The sequence below is a fragment of the Notamacropus eugenii genome, chromosome 6 (genome assembly GCF_028372415.1).
Source record: "Notamacropus eugenii isolate mMacEug1 chromosome 6, mMacEug1.pri_v2, whole genome shotgun sequence".
Taxonomy (NCBI): Eukaryota; Metazoa; Chordata; class Mammalia; order Diprotodontia; family Macropodidae; genus Notamacropus; species Notamacropus eugenii.
In genome coordinates this window covers 95235151-95257247 of record NC_092877.1, presented here as the reverse complement: position 1 = coordinate 95257247, position 22097 = coordinate 95235151, and the positions used below count along the sequence as shown (strand labels likewise).

General features: G+C 40.1%; 1 protein-coding gene across 3 annotated transcripts in view; it reads left to right on the top strand.

Annotated features, from left to right (window-relative positions):
• Nucleotides 1-1988: 1988 nt before the first annotated feature.
• The window catches only part of APBB2 (amyloid beta precursor protein binding family B member 2), a 419709-nt gene continuing 399600 nt past the window's right edge, over nucleotides 1989-22097 (top strand). For all 3 annotated transcript variants that reach the window (XM_072620570.1, XM_072620572.1, XM_072620569.1), the window contains exon 1: nucleotides 1989-2467. The gene's annotated coding sequence lies outside the window, so the exon portion shown is untranslated. The remainder of the gene's footprint in view (nucleotides 2468-22097) is intronic.

The window sequence follows — 22097 nt, the reverse complement described above, 5'->3', positions numbered from 1 at the left end:
AAAGTCACAACTGAACAGCAGCTAGGTGGTGAAGTAGACAGAGTGCCAGGCCTGGAGTCAGGAAGGTTTAGCTTCCTGAGTTCAAATGTGGCCTCAGACACTAACTGTGTGACCCTGGGGAAGTTACTTAACCCTGCTTGCCTCAATTTCCTCATCTGTAAAATGAGCTGGTAGAGGAAATAGCAAACTACTCCAGTATCTCTTGCCAAGAAAACCCCATATGGGATCAAGAAGTCAGACACGACTGAAAAATAACAAATTGATTAGTATTCTGAAGTCTTTCAATGCTTTTTTTTTTCATAATTGCCCACTAATCCTTATTAAAGAGTGTTAGGAATGGGATTAATAGATGGGCCTTAAATTGGAGGTGACTGGAATAGTTTTTTGTAAAAATGGTAACATTCCTGGGGATCAAGACAAGGGAAGCAATGTTCATTTTATTAATTCAACATTTATTAAGCTCCTACTATGTGAAAATACTGTATTAAATAAACCTTGAGAAAAGGTAAAAAGCTAAGTAAGATTTGAGTTAAGGGAACTAAAAACCAAGTTTTTCAAGAAGACACGTTTTGGAGGACAAAGGTTGGGAAGGGGGAGGAAGGCAAGGTAAATGGGGTATTTGTTTTTGAAATATCTTTATTCATTTATTTCTGGGAGGCTCCCATAAGTAAAGTTCCCTTTATAGCGAGAACTATAACAGGCACTGTTATTGATAGAGATGCTGCCCCCTAACAAAGTCTTAACAAGAGCACTGGAAATTACAGTGGTGTAGGGGGAAAAAAGAAAATCAGCCTTGGTCCCAGACTAAAGATGTGTTTGAGTTCTACTTCTGATGCTTAGTAGCTATGTGACCCTGGGCAAATCACTTAATTTAAGCTTCGATTTCTTCATCTGTAAAATAGAATATTAATATGTAGTATGTGAGTTGTTCTGAGGGAAGGGTTTAAAAACTTTAAAGTGCAGTATAGCAATAATAGCTAGGGAACCACATGGCAGTTTGTTTGCAGACTGTTAGGATTATTCCTGGAGACTGAGAGGTTAAGTGATTGGCCTAATGACACACAAATGCTAAGGTTTGAGGGAAGATTGGAACTCAGGTCTTCTGGTTTTCAAACTCAACATTCTACACACCCTACCACCAATATGTCTATATGAAGTAAAACTGATAAACATCTTAATTATTATTGGTATTTATTTAAAACCTGACTTGTACTGCTACAGTGCCTGGTACTTAGTAGCTGTTCAATGATTTTTGAATGGAATTAGTTCTGTAGTTAGGTGGCACCCTGGATAGAATGTTGGACCTGGAGTCAGCAAGACCTAAGTTCAAATCCCACTTACTAGCTTACTGGCTAAGTAAGTGAGACACTTACTAGCTTGGGCAAACCACTTACCTTTCAGTTTCATTTTCCTTATTTGTAAAATGGGAATAATAATAAAACCTATTTCTTAGGGTTGCTGTGAGTATAAGATAATATTTGTCGTGTTTATGGTGCACATTTAGGGATATATATATATATATATACCACATATATATACACAGCTTTAATGCTGTATATAAATGCTACCTATTATTAAGAACTAATCTTTTCAAATCTTGTACATGCAAAAACTGCTACCTTACATTTCAAAACTGAGAAAATGTAGATGATGAGAGGAAAAGGTTGAGTTTGAATGAGAAAATTCCTATTGCTCTTCTGATAGTCTTTTTCTTTTCTTGTTTTATGATTGGCTGCAGAAGGGAAAAAAATAGGACGGGGGGAAGGATGGAAGACACAGAAGAAGGAAAATGTGTGGTAACAATTCTTTTCAGGATTGAGCGGAGACAGAGGAGAAGAAATTTAGGGGAGGTCAGATGTACCCTCTGGGGATGATTTCTCTTAGAAAGTATAGACATAAAGGGGAGGAGGTTGTTGACAATTAAAAAGTAACAAAAATGTTTTGTTGTCCAGCCACCTGGGCAAGAAATAGATAGAGAAATGGCTTTTTTTTTCTTTTTTGTAATTGCAAAGCGGTTGTCCCGAGTCAGTGGCCTTCCAATTCCACTAACCCGGAGGAAATCCTCCAAGCCAAAATAATCCTGCACCGCAGCTGGGAATGGATGAATAAGTCTCCCAGATACTTTTCTCCAGTGCCTTCCCACCCTCCTCCCGGCCCCTCCCTCTTCCGTGCTCCCTGCCTCCGCCTTTCTCCAGTTCCATCCCAGCTCTGTCCGGCTCCCTCTATCCTCCCCTTTCCCAGCAACCGCCAAATCCTGGAGAAGTGGAATTTCGGTCTCGAATCTCCCTAAATGTGACTCCGGGAGCGGAACCGGGCATGCTCAGTCGGCAGAGCCCGTTTTGGTCGCAAGTAGGAAGCTTTGGCGCTGCACCCCGCAGCTGATCTGGGTGCTTCTCGTTCAGGAGACCGGCTAGAGAGTAGCCCGCGGGGTGCCCGAGCCAGAGGCTGCGGCCGTGTGCCGAGCTGGGTAAGCCCCCCTCTCTGCTCTCCCTTCTTCTGCTTTTCTGCTCCCCCAGGGTCCTCCCTCCTTTCTCCTGAGTAGGGGGTTGAGGAAGGAGCGGGTGCTTGGGGGGGAAGAGACCCAGGAAAGCTGCCTGTGCTATGCGCTCACGCCCGGAGGGGCTGGTGGCTACTCCTTCGCTCTGGCACTGCCGCCGCGGGGAACCACAGCCGCAGTCGCAGCATCTGCAGCGGGGCTGCCGAGCCGGACTACGGAGTTGGGGAGCTCTACGTGCCCGGTGCCGCTGGCCGGCGCCCCTGCAGAGCCTGAAGGCTCGGTATGGGCACACACACATGCACACGTACTGCTCCCGGGCTGAGATCCTTCGGCTTTCCCGGCTGCCTCCCCACCCGTTTTCCTCTTTCCCCCCTGGCAGCCTGGGCTTTGCGGAGGGATGGGGCGGTGGGGGGGGGGGGGGGAATAGGGTGGGGGAGGAGGACTGGGCAGAGAGGGGAGAGAAGGATCTGGGAGGTGGGGGCTGGGGAATGGAAAAGTGATGGTGAGCGAGAGACTGAAAGAGCGCAGCCCTGCCCCCCTCCTGCCCCCCATTCCCCCTCCAGCCCCGGCCTCCGCTGTGCGCCTGGATGCCACCCCTCTCCGTGCGCACGGCAGCGCTGTCCTTGCTGAGAGTTGGGTTGCGGGGCTGGGTTCGGGTGTGTTGGAAGGAAACGAATGAGCCCCGTACCTATAGCCGTGACCCAAAGCTATCTGAAATGCTAAGGGGGAAAGTTCATCCTCCCCCCGGAGGCATTTAAAACTAGAAAATGGCCGAGTGAAAGGGATCAGCACGCGAGAAACCACCACCTGGGCTGGGATTACCTTTTGATCCCTGCCGGGGAAGATGGGGGTGGAGGTAGAAGTCTAGATGTGACATTAAGGTGATCAAATCCATCCGGTGATAGTCGCGGAAGGGAGCTAACGTCTGTCCGGGTGGAGGGCCCGCCCCTGACAATACAAGGTAGCCTTGATGCCCATGGCAATCGGGAAAGAGCTTGGACTTCAGTCATACTTAGGTGATTTTGAGGGGGGTGGGGAATTATCATTTAAAGTTGTGGCAGTTTAACAGTCAGGTGTTAAGTCATAGTGAAGCTGGGGCGGCTACAAATATTTTTGGCTTGTTGGTAGCGTTGGTAAAAATATAAAAAAATAAAGTGTGTGTGTGTGTCTGTGTGTCTGTGTCTGTATTTGTATGTATACTGTAGATGGAGGGAATTCTGAGAAGGGAATAGTGGATTAGGCACCAGACAGAATTTGCTTGAGAGAAAGATCCTAGCTGTGATGATACATTTCTTGGAGATGCATTAGGTCAGCTACCCGAAGCATTACCCCAGAATGTTGCCAGAATTGTCACTTCCCAGAAATGGGGCAACTGTTCATGCCAGCTGGCATTGGTTTGTAGCCACTTCCTTTTTCATATGGACTGATTTTAAAATCCACAGTGGCTGCTGCTGGATTTGGGATCTCTGTGCTTCTTTATTTTTTCTTGATAATTGGTAATCTTACCTTACATACTTCCCCCAAATGCCTAGGATATATGCTACTTGAATACGGTCAAGATATATGGGGTGGCCAAGCCTTTCAGGAATGGAATATTTGAAAGCTTGACTCTAGAGCACTTCATGACCTGGGCTTTTTAATACTGCTGGATTTTAGCCTGTGATTCCAAAGTAGTATTTATTGATCAACTCATGAATGATGAGGAGACATGGAAAAGGTGCAGTTTTTCTATTAGGTGAAACTTGTCAAAAGCAGGACGAAAGGTTAGAGAAATCAGGTGTTGGGGAAACTCTGAGGAAACACAGGTGGCAGTAGAATACAAAGGTCTATATCATAGGTTCTATGAGTATTCAGCAAGAACTTCTTAGAGAGTCAGGCTTGACTTGTCTTCCTCCATCATTAATATCATTATTATTGTTTTTACTCACTTGCTGTGTGACCCTGAGAAACTCAGTCTCTTCATAAACTGAGGATGATACCTCTGAAGAGGCATACTTCAAAACGGTTTTGAGAAAGGTCTCCAAAGGAAAACTACCATTTTCAGTATGTTTGTTTATACTTTAACAAATAATTCTTATTGTATCCCTCAGTTCTCTTGATTTCATGGAAGTGAGTATACTAGCTGGATGGATGGTGCAAGGAATAGAATTCTGGACTTGGAAGGAAGGAAAACCTGATTTCAAATTCACATTATCAATTATTTCCTAGTTATGTGACCCTGAGCAAATCACTTAAACTCTCTGGGTCTCTGTTTCTCCATCTGAAATAAGAGGGGGCTGGATTTGGTGGCCTCAAAAACCCTTTTCAATCTCAACAGGCTCCCTATTGGATTTTAAGATTTAGAGCTGTGAGGAAAGTAATGATCTAGTAAAGATCTGCAGTGATGATCACTATAGTGTCTAGGCCACCCCTCTTCCCCATCCTGATCCTCCCCCCCACCTTTTTTCCCAGAGGCTCCAATGTGAAAAGATTTAAACAGAATAATGTTGTTAGCAAATGCTGGATACAGGATTCAGCCCTGTTTTGGTGTGCATAAAACTGTACCAGATTACAAGAGCAAACCCAAGCTATTGCTTTTAGTAGAAACTTTAAGATAAAGTAATTCTAACCTTGACCCTACAAAATTGTCTGAGAATGGCTTAGTACTTTCTATGCAGAGCCCTTCAAGATAAACTATATAGATTAAAAACCAAATCAAGCGCATAGTAATGTCTTTTATTCATGCCAATTTATATTGATGGAGTCCTTTTCCCTAACCATATATATGTATACATGCATACACATACACATGCACACACATATATTTAACATTTAAATCCTTTTTTTGCCCTGACAGCAAATAATGCCGAAAGCCTAGCTATCTTATTTATGGTAGTGTTACATTGATTGCGGATTATGCAAAAAGATTGGATTTTTAAAAATGTGAACCCCTTTAAATTGTTTTTCCATAAAGACAGTGTACATTTGCTATAACATTGTTTTCCAAGAGCTTAGGAAAGATTAAAAAGAAAATATTCTCGCAGGGTCTGTTGTACAAGAAGATATGCAGTGTGGCTATAAAGTAATAACTACTTAAAAACCAACCAACCGACCGAACATTCCACAGCCTACTCATTAAAATAGATGTTATAATTCAAAGTAGTCACTTTGGGAGGCTGTGTGCTTATTCCATGGCTCAAAACAATTTTTGGAGCTCATTTGGGATTGTGTACAGTTTCACAAGAAACAGAAAAATCAGTCTCATTAGTTTGTCTCACTTTAAAAAAAAAACCACCCCAAATTGACATTATCTAACTTAATCATTTTTTATAAGATTTACTTTTAGAAGCCTTTTGACTGTGTCTTTCCTCCAAATGTCCTGCCTTCAAAGGACAAGGATTTGGCATTCCTGAGGATGTTCAGAAAAATTTGCTCGTGGGTTCCAAAAGCAATTCTCAAAGGAGAGTTAGATCCACAAGTGTTCTGAGTGTTCAATAGTGCTTAGCCTTTATTTAGATATATGTGTGTGTGTGTGTGTAAATCTGTTCTCTTATTGTCACATCAAGGATACATGAAAATATTCTAAACAGATTTTACTGTCATTCAAGTTTTTTTTCCCTCTCCTTTTAAAACAATTTGGTTTGATTTCTTTTGTTTAGGATTACATTTGAAACCTTGGGTCTTCCAAAGGATTTGAATGCTTGGGGGAAAAGGCTACATTTCAGAGAGGGAAACTACTTTGTTTTCAATTGCTCAGCAACACTGTTGTACTACAAACAAGGAAGAGTGTATTTAAAGTAAATTCAAGTGATTCCTTCAGATATTGCTGTTACTGTTAGACTGTAAGATTTTTGAGGGGAAGAGCAAAGTCATTTTAATCTTCCTATTACTCCTGTGCCCAGGACTGTGCTTTGTATGGAGTAGGTGATAATGAATGTTGGTTGGATTGAATTGAATTTTGGGTGTTCTGCATTTTAATGTATGTTCATATGACTTCATTTGAAATCTGAGGACCTGGGTTCAGATCAGGAGTCTGTCTTGTACTACCTGCATGCCCTAGGGCAAGTCACTTATCCACCCCAGGCCTAATTTGCCTTGCCTAAAAACCTGAGGAGTTAGAATAGCTACTCTCTAAGGTTTTTTTCCAGCTCTAAATGTGTGATCTTTCTGGAAGTGGGTGACAAGGAAGCAAAATTAAGAGCTCACATATTGTAAATTAGAGATATTTTTATAGCAAATGAAGAAATATTCCAGACATCCACAGTGGAGTGATAAAGTCATTGCTTCAAAGGTTTAGAACTGCAAGGAACCTTAGAAATACTCTAGTCCAAGCCACCTAATTTAAAAATGAGGAAACTGAGGCCCAAAGAGTTTAAATAGTTTATGTGAGGTCACACAGCTTATATGTGAGACAACAGTCAAAATTCGAATATAAATGCTGACTGCTCTTTTCCATTGAGCCTCATCCCTGACCTTGTCTGGCTTGACAGATGCTCTTCTGTTGGCTAATAACACACACGTACATACACATATTTGCTTATTTTAGCACAATGAAATTTACAAAATTTAACTTTTAGAGTGTTGAAATGGTTAGATTTGGGTTATATTTCATTGGGTGAATAAGTATTTTCCTTGGATTTTTCTGGAGATCACAGCAAAAGAGGCAGTTTTCTGCCATTGGAGATGTTGCTAATATAGGAAAAGAAAATTCTTCTCCTGAGAATGCAGAGGAGTTTGTATGTAGGTTGTTTTAGGACATGGGAAACTTCAAAAGGCCCCATCTCTTCCTTTCTTCTCCATTCTCCACCATGTCTGGAAATGCAGTTTTTAGCTTCTGAAATGCAATTATTAGTATTGTTTCACATGAATTTATTGCCGTATTGCATGGAGTGCTTCTCACCCAAAGGACTCCATTTGATTGTATTTAGCTGCTGCAGTGGTAGGAATATTGGCCATGGGAATTTGCCTACTCATCATTGGCAGGAAGAGGAATGCCCTTTTTTTTTTTTTTGATGGGAGGAGGTAACCTTTGATGATGGGGCAGAGTAAAGGAAAGTGATCTGTTTAATATTTTTCGAGCACTATGCTTTCAAGATGTGCATTCTCTTTTACCTCACTAACCTTCAGTGAGTCAGGCTAATGGCAAGAGCTCTTGTCACCATCTAAAACACACAGACAATAGGTTAAGTCATATTTTGGGTTTCTGATGGGACTTAGAACTTAAGGTACCTGGTCTCTGTAAGGAAAAGTCTTCATGGACAGTGAATATGTGCTAGGAGATATTGAGACAGTCAGGTCTTTGAGAGAGAAATTCACTGCCAAAAAAAAAGAGCTAAGGAGAACCAGAAGTCCCATCACCTGGGCCTGTATCTTTCACTGGTGGTTCGCTCTATGTGGAATTTCATAAGGCACCTCCAATTTGACATATTTGTATTGACCTACCCCCAAACTTGCTGCTTATCCCTATTTCTGTTGAAGGTATCACCCTGGTTTACAACTTGTCATCTTTCATTCTTCCTTCCCTTTCTCTTCCCAGTCCAGCAGATTGGAATAAATGCTTGTTGAACCCAATCAACATCAAAATCCTGCTGATTTCTTACTTCCACATCCCTTCTTTAATTACTCTACTAATACGTTAATTCAGCGAAAGAACTCTCATTACCTTAATAGGGAAGCACTAGGTTAGGGACTTATTGGAATATTTAGGGTAAAAAGACAAATAACAAATAGTTCCTACTTTCGAAAGGAGGGGTGGCAAGTGAGAAACTAAACTGTGTGCAAGTAAATAGATGCAAATTATATGTAAAATATACCGCTGGAGCAATGGCTAAAATGCTGGCTTTGTGGATGAGGAGGATCTGAATTCAAATCCTACATCAGAAGCTTCCTTAGCTGTTTCACCCTGGGCAAGTTATTTAACCACTCTGGGCCTCAAATTCCACATTTATAGGATTAGAGGATTGGACTGCATGGACTCCAGGGTCCTCCCTGGCTCTGAATCTATAATTCTTGTATTTCTACAGGGAGAGGATACTAGTAAGTGGGAGCATCATGAAGTGCCTTGGGGAGGAGGTGGTTATCTCAGCTGTCCTTGGAAGGAAACTGGGTGGAACTGAGGAGGAAATGCATCTAAACCATGTGATATTACTTGTACAAAAGCCCAAAGGCTGGAGATGAAATGTCTTGTATCAGGAAACTGCAAGTGATCCAGTATAACTGGAACAGAGAATGTGGAAAAAGAGAAGAAAATGAACTAAGACTGAGAAGGTCTGTTGGGAGCCAGACTGGGAAGGACTGCTTACAAACATGCCCAGGGCTCCCCTATCCTGGGAAGCAACCAAACCAAAACACCCTTCCCTTGACCCATCCATCCCTGCTAGTGATGGTCCTTTATCTCTCTCCTTTTATGGTTAAATTCTCCATTTTTTTTTCTCTCATTCTCCTTTCTAACTCTTTGTCTCTGGTTTCCAGTCTTATCATTCAACAGAAAATTTTCTCTCTAAAGATGTTCTGATTGCCAAATCGAATGACCTTTTCTCAATCATTTTTCACTTCTCTACGGGCTTAGACTTTGTTAGTCAGTCAACCTTTTCTCCTTGATACTCCTTGTGACACTGCTCTCTCCTGGTTCTCCTACATGCCTGATTGCTCCTTCTCTGCCTCCTTTGCTTGATTTTCATCTGGGTCATGCCTACCAATGAGGGTATTCCCCTCAAACTCTGTCCTGGGCTTTCCTCTCTTCTTCCTCTATCTTATTTCCCTTGGTGATCTCATCAGCCCTCAGGGATTCAAATATCATTTCTATGCCAATGGAATATCTTAGATCTACTTACCTAGACTTAACCTTTTTCCCAACTTCCTTAGCTGTTTGACTCTGGGCAAGTCATTTACCCACTGGACCTCAGGGCTTTGAGTTCCAGACTGAGAAATTTGTCTTTTTGAGTTCAGGGTGCAGGGGTCAGATCTGTTGTAGGAAAAGCTGTTCTCTTAATATTTTAGATTAGAAATTGGAAGGAAATGACAGCCATGAAGCATTGTGCAGTACTTAAAAGCAGATTTATTTAGCCATAGTAGAGAAAGGATATTGACCAGTAATTTTTAGTATGGACCCAGAGCTAATTCAGCGTAGCACCACTTCCCAGGACTGGTCATGCTTCTGGCCCTTACCACCTTCAAAGCCTCAGGTCCTGGTATCATGAGTTCCTACTGGGTTCTTTTATGCTCTGGCTACTGAGGAACCAAGGCCTTGAGCCTTCCTACCCTGAGCTACTCAATGCCCAGAGACGTTTTTTTAAGGAAAAAGAGCTAGCCCAGCACATGTGTGGGAGGATTCTCCATACATATCTCCTACCATATATGTGTTTCAAGAACCTGGCAGCTGTGTGGAGGATAGACTGGAGAAATCAGGCCATCCTCTTTCACCTGGATGATTTTTAATAGCCTCCTTTCTACTTTTCCACCTCTAATCTTTCCCTTCTCCAGCTCATCCTTCACACACAACTAATCTAACCCTTTGGTTTGACCAGGGCTACTTAGCTTGTTGAAAGCTAAATCAAGTTGTTTCTGGGACAAAATAAAAGTCCCTTAATTCTGACCTTTAAAAACCTCCAGAACTGAGTTCTAGTCTTCCTTTCTGGTCATTTCTCACTCATCCTAACACTACATCCAAAGCTGGATTTCTAGCAGTTCTTCAGCCTGACTCCTTCCTCCCATATCCTGGAAGCACCCTCCTACTGGAATTCCACTCATTGAAATCTCAGGCTCCTTTTCACCTGTGTACTAACTTATTTGTGTATAGTTTGTCATATTTCTCTATTTATAGATGGTAAGTTCCTGGAGGGAAGAGTTTATGTCATTTTTCATCCTTGAATCCTCAGAGCCTAGCATGCAGTATGGCTAGGTAGAATAATGATAATGCTTGGGGCCTCAAGTCAGGAAGACCTGAATTCAAATCCAGCCTCAGTCCTTTACCAGCTATGTGAACTAGGCAAGTCACTGAACCTCTATTAGTTTCCTCATCTGTCAAATGGTGATAATAGCACCTGCCTCCCAGGATTGTTATGAGGATCAGATGAGATAGTAATGGTAAAGTTTTATACAGTATTATATACATAGTACTATATATATTTTTATATTATCTATATTATATGTAATATAAAATATATAAATATATATTTTACTAATATTTAAATTTATATATAAATATATATAATCAAATTATATATGTGTATTATATATTACATATAATGATATATAAATCATATGTCATTATGTGTAAATATATAAATTAAAAATATATAAATTTTATTTATATTTAAATTTATTTTTATTTATAAATAAATTTATAAATATAAATTATATTATAAATATGTAATGTATATTTAAATTTATTTATGTTTATAAATAAATTTATAAATATAAATTATATTATAAATATATGAATATTTTAAATAGTACTATATAATAATGGCAAAGTTTTATATAGTACTATATAAAGGTTAGCCTCTGTTGCTTCTCCCTCCTCTTCCTTTTCCTCATAATCATTTTATATTTAATGCATTTGTCGAATTGCGTTGTTTTGTAGAATTCTCACTCTTTAACATACCAGACAGGAACTCAGGCTTCATACTACCAATGATTTTTCCCTGAGGAATGCTAAGATTGAGGTGATTTATTTATTCAGGAGGCCTTTATCAATTGCCTAGTTATGTTCCCAGTACAGTGCTTTACCTAGAGACAAAGACAAGAACGAAATATTCCCTGCTCCCAAAGACCTGATGTCCTGTTTGGAGAAAACAGCTACACAGATAAGCAAATAAAAAACACATAAAAATAATTTTGGGGTGAATGTAAAAGAAAATTAGGATAGGTCTCCTGTTGGTGGTGGTACTTGAACTGAACCTTCAGGAACCATAGAAATTCTAAGGCAGAGGTAGAGAGAGATTACATTTATGGTTCTATGCAAAGATGTGGAGGTGGGATATTGAATATTGGAACTAAACTAGGGATTATCCATTCAGCTGAAGGCAAAGGTTTGGGGAGAAATCCAGTTAGGGGGTCCTATTGTGGGACTAGTGGGGTGAGAGTAGAGAGAGGACTAGCGGAAGACCTGTGGGAAGGGCCTCAGAATCTTATGTTTCAGCTTGCTGATCCATTCCAGTAGTCAGAAGTCTCTTTAGTGTTCTTGACTGCAGACTGGTGCTTGGGAGGTGGCTGGCTAGACTCTTTACAACCTGAAAAGTATTGAAAAATTGAAAGATCATAGAAATAAGCTCGTCATTTTAAGAGCTGAATATAGATACGTTTGGGAGTGAAGGGCGAATTTGCTTCAGGATGGTACTACTAATTTTCTAAGTGCTTTAGAAACAAGAGAACACTTATGCCTAGAATAGGATGAGCTGGCTAGCCAAGGAGAACTCGGAAGGCCTTCCATATTTAGAATGGGAAGAGATTGAAATGTGAATGAGGATTTTACTAGAGTCAAGGTCCACAGAATGATAGATCCTGGCACTTGTTTCATTGGAGGCAGGCAGCCATTGGCTATTTTGTCTTGCTCAAAACATCCCTGAGACAAGAATTTTGGGTTTGTGATTCTAGGAATTGCCCAGTAAGCCAAAGCCAGAGAACTGTGTACTCCATAGTGCTGTGAACATGTTATTATGTAAAATATCACACCCAAAGTGAATGACCAGGGAAAACTAGCTACAACACCTAAGGATATGTCACAGATGCATGATTGTTTGTTTCGGTTGTATCTTTTGTTTTTTAAGGTCAAAGCAGCAAAAGAAAAAAAGAGAGCTGGTATTAGACTTAAAAAACCAGTGACACATGACATGTTAATGGCGCAGAAGCATTGTTTATTGACTGAGGCAGTTCAAAGCATGCTTGTTTTGGAGTCTGCAAAGGCTTAGATTCAAATATAAGTTTTTCTATTTATTTTCTGCTGCCCACAGGAAAATCATGTTGCTTCTCGGGCTTTTAGTTTCCTCTTTTATAAAATCACAGGGTGGACTAGATGATCTTGATGATACATTCAGATTCTTTTTTAAGAATTGGCCAAGTCTTTTCACATTGTCCATAAGAAGTCACCAGGGGCAGCTAGGTGGTGTGGTGGATAGAGCACCAGTGCAGGAGTCAGGAGGACTTCAGTTAAAATCTCACCTCACACTTGACACTCACTAGCTGTGTGACCTTGGGCAAGTCACTTAACCCCAATTTTCTCATCCTGGGTCATCCCCAGTCATCCTGATGAATATCTGGTCACTGGATTCAGATAGCTGTGGAGGAGAAGTGAGGCTGGTGATGGGCACAGCCCTCTCTCACTCAAAAAACAAAGTCAAGTGCAAGTCATGTCACTATTTCTCTGATGGCTTGGTCTTCTTTGGCAATGAAAGACAAATACCCATAAGAAGTCACCCAAAGAGAGTGCACCCTGAGAGTTTTAGGAGAAAGTTCAGGATGGGCCTTTCTGAAATAGAAACTAACAAATCAAGAATGAGACTAACCATCTAAGGAAATATTCCTAAGATCCCCTTATCGTGGGGCAACTAGGTGGTGCAGTGGAAAGAACAGTGGCCCTGACATCAGGAAGACTCATCTTCATGAGTTCAAATCTGGCCTTAGACACTATCTTGCCCTGGGTCAATCACTCACCCCCATTTGCCTCAGTTCCTCATCTGTAAAATGAATTGGTGAAGGAAATGGCAAAACCCCTCCAGTAGCTTTGCCAAGAAAATTCCTAATGGGGTCACAAAGGAATTTTACATGAGTGAACCATAACATTGCATTACCTAGGATTTATGAATTTCAGAGAAGACAGTGGCTTCCAAATCTCATAGACTTTGAGTGTTTCCCTTAAAACTCATCAAGAAGAAAATCACCTTTTGTTAAACTGCTTTTTAAAATTTTGTTTTCATTCTTTGTTACAAGGAAAGGCTCACTCGGTTGTAGAAGGGAATGGATATATTTGCTCTAGCACTTGCTATTTTCTGTAACCTTGGGCAAATCAGTTATCTTCTCTAGGCTTTAATTTCCTCATCTATAAATTTAAAGACTTGAACCAGATAAGGAGTTCTTAACCTTGGATCCATGGACGAGTTTGAGGTTAGATTTTAGGAGATGTCTTAACTTGGATATGAAAAAAAAAATCTTCATTTTCACTAACCTCATTGAAATTCAGCCTTTCTTTTGATTTTAGTTTAAAAGCAAACAAAACATTATTCTGATAAGGGGTTCATACACTTCCCAGACATAAACCCAAAGGGGTTTATGACATTAAAAAAAATACTTAAACTAGAATCATTTCAGAGGTCCTTTCTAGCTCTAAATCTATGAACCTATGAAATTATTAACTCCCAAGCCCCTTCTGTACCCATTATGGTTTGATCAACTTTACTCCAAATCATAGAAGTTGACTTTTTACTTCTGCGTTGTGCATATTTATATTCTACTCTCCTTAATGATAACCTGAAAAAAAATTCAAAGACTTGTGAAAGAAGCAAGCTACTACCCCAGGAAAGGAGTTCTCAGTTGCTCCCTGGGAGCTTAGGAGGAGAAGGGAGCTAGTTGTGGAAAAGCTGGGGGAAGGAGCCTCAGGAAAGCTGGAAGAGGCACTTCCCGAAAGCACCTGTGCTTCAGCCTACCCAATGGATGGCCCAGGAAATGTCCTGGTCAGGCTTACTCATCTCTCTTCGTGCCTTTATGGATACTTCTTTTAGGTCCTTTTTCAGAACATTATTGACATTAATTTCAATTTCTTTTTTTTTTTAAAGCCAAAGAAAACAAAGTTTATTAAAGGTTCACCTAATTGGGTTGCCTCTTAAGGAGCCTAAGTATTTGTAACACTTGTATTCACAAGCGGGCCAGATAGAATCCCAGCTAGACAGGGTCTGAGCTGGATTGAATCTGAGCCTCAATTTCTATCCAAGGTTGAGAACTGATATCCTATGGCAAGATGGTATGGTACCTTTCTTTTCTTTTGAAAGCTGAAAAATTGGTCATATTTTGCATTTTTTGGACTTGCTCCTGGATCCAAAACAAATCTGTTTAGTTTGCTCCAATTAATTGTACTCTAGGGTCATGATATATAGTGCAAGAAGAGACTTTTTTATTTTTTTTAGCTCTATAAAATAATTTTTTGGTAATTTGATTGGTATGGCACTAAATAAATTTAGATAGAACTGTTATTTTTACTGTATTGGCTCTGCCTACCCATGAGCAATTAATTGATATTTTCCCAGTTGTTTAGATCTAATTTTATTTGTGTGAAAAATATTTTGTAATTGTGTTCATATAGTCAAGAAGGAACTTTGAAGAGAAGCAATGGAGTGCTGGCCCTTAAAAGGAAGTCCTTGGTTCAGATCTGCCTCTGACATTTATTAGCTGTATGACCATGGACAAGTCCTTTACCTCCTCTGAGCATCAGCTTACTCATGTGCAAAGCAAGAGGTTTGGGTTAATGGTCTCAAAGGTTCCTTTCAGTTTTAAATCTATGATCTTAGAATCCTGTGAAGACCATCTGGTCCAGCTGCAGTTGTACAGAGGAGTCAACTGAGGCATTCATCATACAATTACGTTGTAACTGTCTTTTCAGCTTTTAGAAAACTCAGTCATTAAACTTGACATAAGACAAAAATATGGGTTTGACTCATTTTAGGTAAAAGAAGTTTGGGTCTTGAATGATCTAGCTCTCCCACCCAGATTTTCGATATCACTTTGTACTTAGCTGTGAATGGCACTTGTATGTAGGGAGATAATGCCATTATTACAAAGTAATAGTGATAGCAATAAGAATAATAGTTAACGTTTAGATAGTGCTTCAATATTTACAAAGCACTTTACGTATATTATCTCATTTGATTCTCACAGCCACCCTATGAAGTAGGTGCTATTATTATCCCCAATGTTCTGCAAATCCATTGCCCTAACCACTGTGCCATGTAGCTGCCTAATGTAGTAAGTAGGCGCTTACTAAAGGCATGTCAATGAAAATAACCTTCAAGTGAGACTGCTGGAGACTAGCTGTCAGGAGTTCAGCATGGCAGAGTGCAAAGAGAGCCTCTATAGTCAAAAAACTCAGGTTTGAATCCTCACTTTGTTGCTTACAAAGTGTGATCTTGGATAAATAATCTAACGTCACTGAGTTGTATTTGATAGATGCGAAGAATTGCTTCCAGCACTAATGTATGATAAAAAGAATCGTTGCATCCGAAGTTTGACATTGTTTGTGATCATGGCATCTGAGAGTTGGAAAGGACCTCAGCAAGTGACCTGGTCCAGCCCATGCCTGAAAGGGCTCTAACATACTTGACGATTTCCAGTGATTTCCCTCATTAGGGCAGCCCATCATACTTTTGGGGACTCTGATGGTTAGAAAGTTTTTCCTTGCATCAGGCGTGAATGTGCCTTTTTGCCACTTCCAGTCAATGTTTCTGGTTATTTGGGGATGTTCTCTCTTTGTGTTAGACCAGTATTTCTTTGTGTTACAAAGAATCCTGAAACACGCCACATTTGTCCTTTTTAAAAAAATGAACCTTATAATGTGTTTTTAATAAGTTGTAAAATAATTATTTGAGTACAAGGAGTCTGCCAAAATTTAGTTTAAAGTGAAGGGTTCTTACCTACCACTGTGGAAAAGTTTGAGAACCATCTAAGGATTTCCTATTAACAAGGCTGTTTTCTAGTTTGATTAAATGCCTTGCTGCAGGGGATCCTATTTGCTTAAATCAGGAGGAAGAACGTTTTAAATCTGTGATTTATTTGATGCCTGTTCAGGTTTAAAATTAGAATCATATTTATTATTCTCATACACTTATTATACTTATAAATAAAATAAGCCAAACTACAGAAATAGGCAGCGTAGTCTTTAGAAATGGTTTAAAAAAAACCAGACCAAATACCTCACCCAGGTCTTAAATTTGAGCTACTTATTGTTATTACTGTCCTCACAGAATCTTTCTTTAAGCATGGTGCCGATAACTGAGAATAGTGTGCCTCAGTTTCCTTATCTCTAAAATGGGGACACAATAATTTTACAGACTTCTGTAAACCAGCACAGTGCTTTATGCATCATGGGCAGTGAGCAAATGTTTGTTGAATTAAACTTAATTAAACTGCAAATTACTATAGAAATGAGGTAATAATATTGTAAAATAACAAAAAACAAGCACTTTTTTAGGGATAGGGAAAATCATTAAAGTAGGTTAAAATTGGCACATAGCTATGTACAGATTGCTGATTAAGCAAAATAAATAATAAACATATTGGGCCAACATGGTGTTGTTTGTAAATCTGGTAAACCACCTGTATCTTTAAGCAATCAATTTAAAGACCATTTTGGTTTGAAGGTAATTGTATCCAAATTATCCAGTGACATCAATCTATGTTTTGAACCAACATTCTGCCCAATTATAGTCTTTAAAAAATTCTTGAAAGCCATCATGGGTTTTCATGGATAGTACTGTTGGTTGGCATGTAGGAGATGATAGCTAAAACATTGGTCTGCATCTCCTGAGTGCTCTGAGGTTAAAAAGGATGGTTTGTATGACTATTTCTCTAGCAAAGCTCAGGGCTGTAACACACAAGTGGAATCTTCCAACCAGTCCTTTCTTAACTGGAGACACAAGCATGATTAACAGAGTAGCATAGAACCTGAGGAGGATCCTTGGTTATTAGATAGTTTTTGGAGACCTGCCAAAAAAAAAAATTCAGCTTTCCACTTACAAATAAAAAGAGATTAAACTCAAGTATCCAGATGCTATAAACTACTTTTTTTCATTTAATGGGACGAAAACTTATTAAAGTAGTTTAAAAATTGTCAACCCAGATGGGGTTTTGGTGTCTCTTTGATCCCAAAGAAGCAAGAGGGAGACTTGAGTACATCGAGTGGGTTTTCTCTGGAAGATTTTTGTTGGCAACAAACCGTTTCATAGGATGAGAATATATGGAAGGTTGTGATCTGCTCTAGGATGGGCGTGGGAAGGAAGGATATCCATTTCAGTGAGATCAAAGGATCTTTCAGAGTGTTGAAGTCCCCTATAAGTGTAAGTACAAATATTATATACATCAATACAATGCACGTGTATCAGACTGAACTTACCAGCCTTGTATGTTGTCGGGAATAACATTTGAATGTTATTATATGTGGTTTTGAATTGAAGACTTCAAAGAATATTTCATGGTTTTTCTTTTTTAAAATTCATCTTCACAGTCTCTCTGCAGTTGGTAATACCATATTTCCTTGTGTGCTTTTCCCTCTCAACTTTGATGAGGAAATAAATCATCTTCTCCCCTCCCACACACATCTCCCGCACTACCTTTTAGGGATGCTGAGCCTATAGCAGTCTTCAGAAAAGGACTGTGGCTACAGGAAATGGAGGCTTTGGATTCCTCGGGTTGTGAATGTCTCCACAGATGACAAATCAGCAGAGCCCTGAGGAATCTGCCACACGGTGGGTCATTTGGGGAGCAAAGGGATTCATACAACGTCCCAAAGTCTTAGTGCAGCCTTAAGTGATTAAAGCTTTTTTAAGCTTTTTTAAAGCTTTAATAGTTTAAAACTTCACTAAGACTTCTATTATATCCTATTCTTAAAGAGACTAGATCTACCCCTGTCAGGAGACCCCTTGCCTGTTTTAGTGTTAAAATATTGGTTGAAAAAATGAGGGTGGAGGAAATTATGTGGATAAATATAGTATCCTTTGTGTATAGATGGGAAAACTAGAAGATATTTATGGAATGTTGTGGTTTACTTGGAACTGGAGTTCTGTTCTGACATTTCAATCCTAGTTTTTCTACTAGGTTTTGCAGGTAATATATGTTCAGGTCCTGCAGCTAAGAGACTCCTTTTCTCCTAGCATTTAGTTTTGTTATTAGAGAAGAGTGAAAATGGAGAGAATAGCAGTTTATCCTTTTTAAAAAAAAAACCAACCCAACAACTTCTTATTTGCCTTGTGGTCATCAATTCATTAAACATATTAAGTGCTCAGCATGTGGAAGTCAATGTCCTTGGCTTTGGGATGTAATGCCAAAAAAAAGAAAGTCTCTTCCTTCAGGAAACTTGTATTCTACTGGGGCAATATACAATTAAGTGTAATACATGGTAATTTCAGGATAGAGAAAGTACTAACAACTTGGGGGAATCAGTAAACCAATAAGCATTTTTTTGAGTATTTTTTATGTGTCAGGCATTCTAAACACTGGGGATATAGAGAAAAATTAAACATAAATCATTCCCTGACCCTCCTTCCTTTCCATGTCTCCCCACTCTGCCCCCACCAAGCATGTTACATTGTACACACACACACACACGATACAAAGTAGATACACTCTATTTCTTATCTTCTCAATAGGTAGAAGAGCTGCTAGAAGAAGGAATAGAATTTGAAACTGAAAATAAAAATAAAAAATTTAAAATAAAAATAGTGGATATCAGGTTACTTTAAGGTATGGAGTGGATACTGTCATCAAAGGACTCATGTAGGTGGCATTTGAGCTGGATCTTGTAAGAAACCAGGGATTTGAACAGGCGAGTATGAATGGAAAGAGTGTTCCTGGCTTAAGAGACATTGCCAAGGGATAGGAGATGCTGTGCTCTGTATGAGGTACAAGGAGACCAGTATGGCTGGACCATAGAGTTTATGGAGGAGAGGAATACGTAAAAAAGGTGGGAAATCAGGTTAGCAAATATTTTAATGCCAAAAGACTTTATATTTCATTCTAGAGATAACAAGGAGCTGTTGGAATATATTGTTGGAATATACTGAGTATATAATGAGTGACAGACATGTTGATGTGCCCTCAAAGACCTTAACATTCTGGTTCTTCCCCCTTCCACCTTCGCTGTACACATCAGAGTCCAGCGGCATGTCAGATCTGACTTTGGGAAAGCCACTTTGGCATCTGTGGAGGAGAGAATGGAAAGGAGAAAGGCTTGAGGTAGGAAGGCCAACTGGGATGCTATTTCAGCACTCCAGCAATAGTGATAAATGTCGGGGAGATGGATTTGGTAAAGGATTGACTATGTGGGATGAATGAGAATGAGGAATTGAAGATGACACCAAGATTACTGATACTTCAAACTATATGTCTCAAACTCAGCATATCCAATGCACTTTGTGATAGAGGACTGGAGCCCAGGAGAGACACTAGGGACAGATATATAGGTCTGTGTGGAATCATTTGCATAGAGATGAGAATTTAAGCCATGGGAGCTGATAACCATCATCAAGTGAGAGAAAATGTAGAGGGGGAAAAGAGAAGGTGAACAAGAGAGACTCGGGGTGAACCCATAGTTATTGGGTGTGATAAGACCCAGTGAGGGAAACTGAGGAAAGGTGAGATGGATAGGAGGGATTTGGGAGAGAGTAATGTCACAGAAACCTAAAAAGAATTCAGAAGAATGTGATCAACAGTGTCAAAGGCTCCAGAGAGCTCAAGAAGAATGATTGAGAAAAGGCCATTAAATTTGGAAATTAAGAGATCCTAGGTGACTTTGAAGAGGGCAGTTTCAGTTGAATAATGAGATCAGAAACTGAGTTTCAGAGGGGTTAGAGGAGATGGAGAAGTTGAAACACTGAGTATAGATGACTCAAGTTTGAGAGTTGTGACATGATAACAAGGGGGTTTAGATAGTTCTGATGAGGATTTTGAAAGGATGGAAGAGATGTGTGTGCTTGTTGGCTATTCTATAGGGCAGAGACTGAGGACTAGAGAATTGTAGATTATAGTAGGGGAAAGGAATAAGCACATATATAGCACCTACTATGTGTCAAGCACTGTGCTACACACTTTACAAATAATTTAATTTGATATGCACAACACATGGAGGTAGGTGTTATTATTATCCCCATTTTACATTGAAGAAACTGAGGCAAACAGGTTAAGTAACTTGCCAGAGGTCACACAACCAGTAAGTGTCTGAGGTTGAATCTGAACTCAGGTCTTCCTGATGCCAGAACCAATGCTCAATCCTCCATGCCACCCAGCTGATAGGGACAGTCTGCTAGAGAGGATAAGAAGAGGAATCAAAGGTATAAGTAGAGGGGCTGTACTTGGCAAGAAGAAGGGCTACCTCTTCATCAGAGAGTGGAGTCAATTTGAATTGAGTAGAGGGAACTCTCAGTAAATGACCTCAGTTTTTTTTGATGAAGTTTGAGGTGAAGTACTCACCTGGTAGGTTATGGAAAGGAGATGTTTGGGAGGCCTCAGGAGAGAACAAGTTTGGAGTAGCCTCAGTAGTGAGTCAGATGGAGAGGTAGGGAGAAACAGAATGATGGTTTTGTCACCGTGAGATCCCAGTTGAGCTTAGACAACAAAATTTTCCAGGCAGCACGGTTTCATGATTTCTTCCATCTCCGTGTAGCAGATGTAGGAGTAGAGGACATGGATGGTGAGAATAATCCAGCATTGAAGGTGATGAGAGAGGACAAGCAAGGGATGCAACAGTCAGAGGATGGTGGAAAGTCAAACTGGTTTACTGAGGGTGAGGGGTCAAGATTGGGAAGTGAGGAAGTACAACCAGAGGAGCAGTGATACTTTCCTGGAAAGTATGATGAAGTGGTGACTAGAGGTGAGAATATGGATGAAAAATAGGGTTAGGAGCAGCAAGGAGAAATAGATGCGAAAATATTATGATGAGATAAAGACATTTCAGAGTTCTGGAAAATGGAATTGTAACAGTTGAGGGTGATGGCAAGGTGAAGGCTATGACCATCTTTGTGTATTGTTGTTCGGCCTTAGTTCCCAAGGAGAGCTAATGACATCACTAGGGTGATGCCTTGACTTGTGTGTGAATTAGATTTACATCTTGGCTTTTGTCTTGCCAGTGGACTCTAATTTGTACAGCAAAGGTGGAGTCAGGGAAGAACCAGAATGTTAAGGTCTTTGAGGGAACAGCAGCTTGTCTGTCACTATAATAGAGCGTTAGTGCACTAGCTGGACTGAGCTATGGATCAGGAAGGGGTTAATGTTCCTCTTGGGTAATGGGAGCAAAGACTCAAAAGAGAGTATCTGGGAGGAGAATGTGATCCACAGTTTCAAAGAGGATGATTGAGAAAAGACCATCAAGTTTGACAATTAAGAGATCATTGGTAACCTTGAAGAGAGGGCAGTTTTAGTTGAATTATGAGGTCAGGAGCTAGGTTGCAGAGGTGTAAAAGAGACAGAGAAAAGTTGAGGTACCAAGTTTCTCACTCAGTTGCCAAATTTTGTCATTTCTACATCCACATCTTTTGCATCTGTCCTCTTCTTTCACTTTATATGGTCACCACATTAGTTCAAACCTTGTCCCCTCTCACCTGCACTATTCAAGTAGCCTTATTGGTCTCCCTGCCTCATTTCTGCCCTCTCCAATCCACCCTCCTCAAAGCTGCTGCAGTGATTTTTCCTAAATCGATGGTCTGACTGTGTCACTTTCCTACTAGATAAATTCCAATGGCTCTCTATTGTCTCGATGATCCACATATAAACTCCTTTGTTTGACGTTTAAAATCCATCACCACCTGACCCCCATCTACCTTTCCAGCTGCCTTAAACATTATTTTCCTTTTTCCACCCTGCCTTTGCTTATCCTCAGCACAGGCTACATGTTCAGGGTCTTTGTCCAGGCTCCTCACCCCTCCCT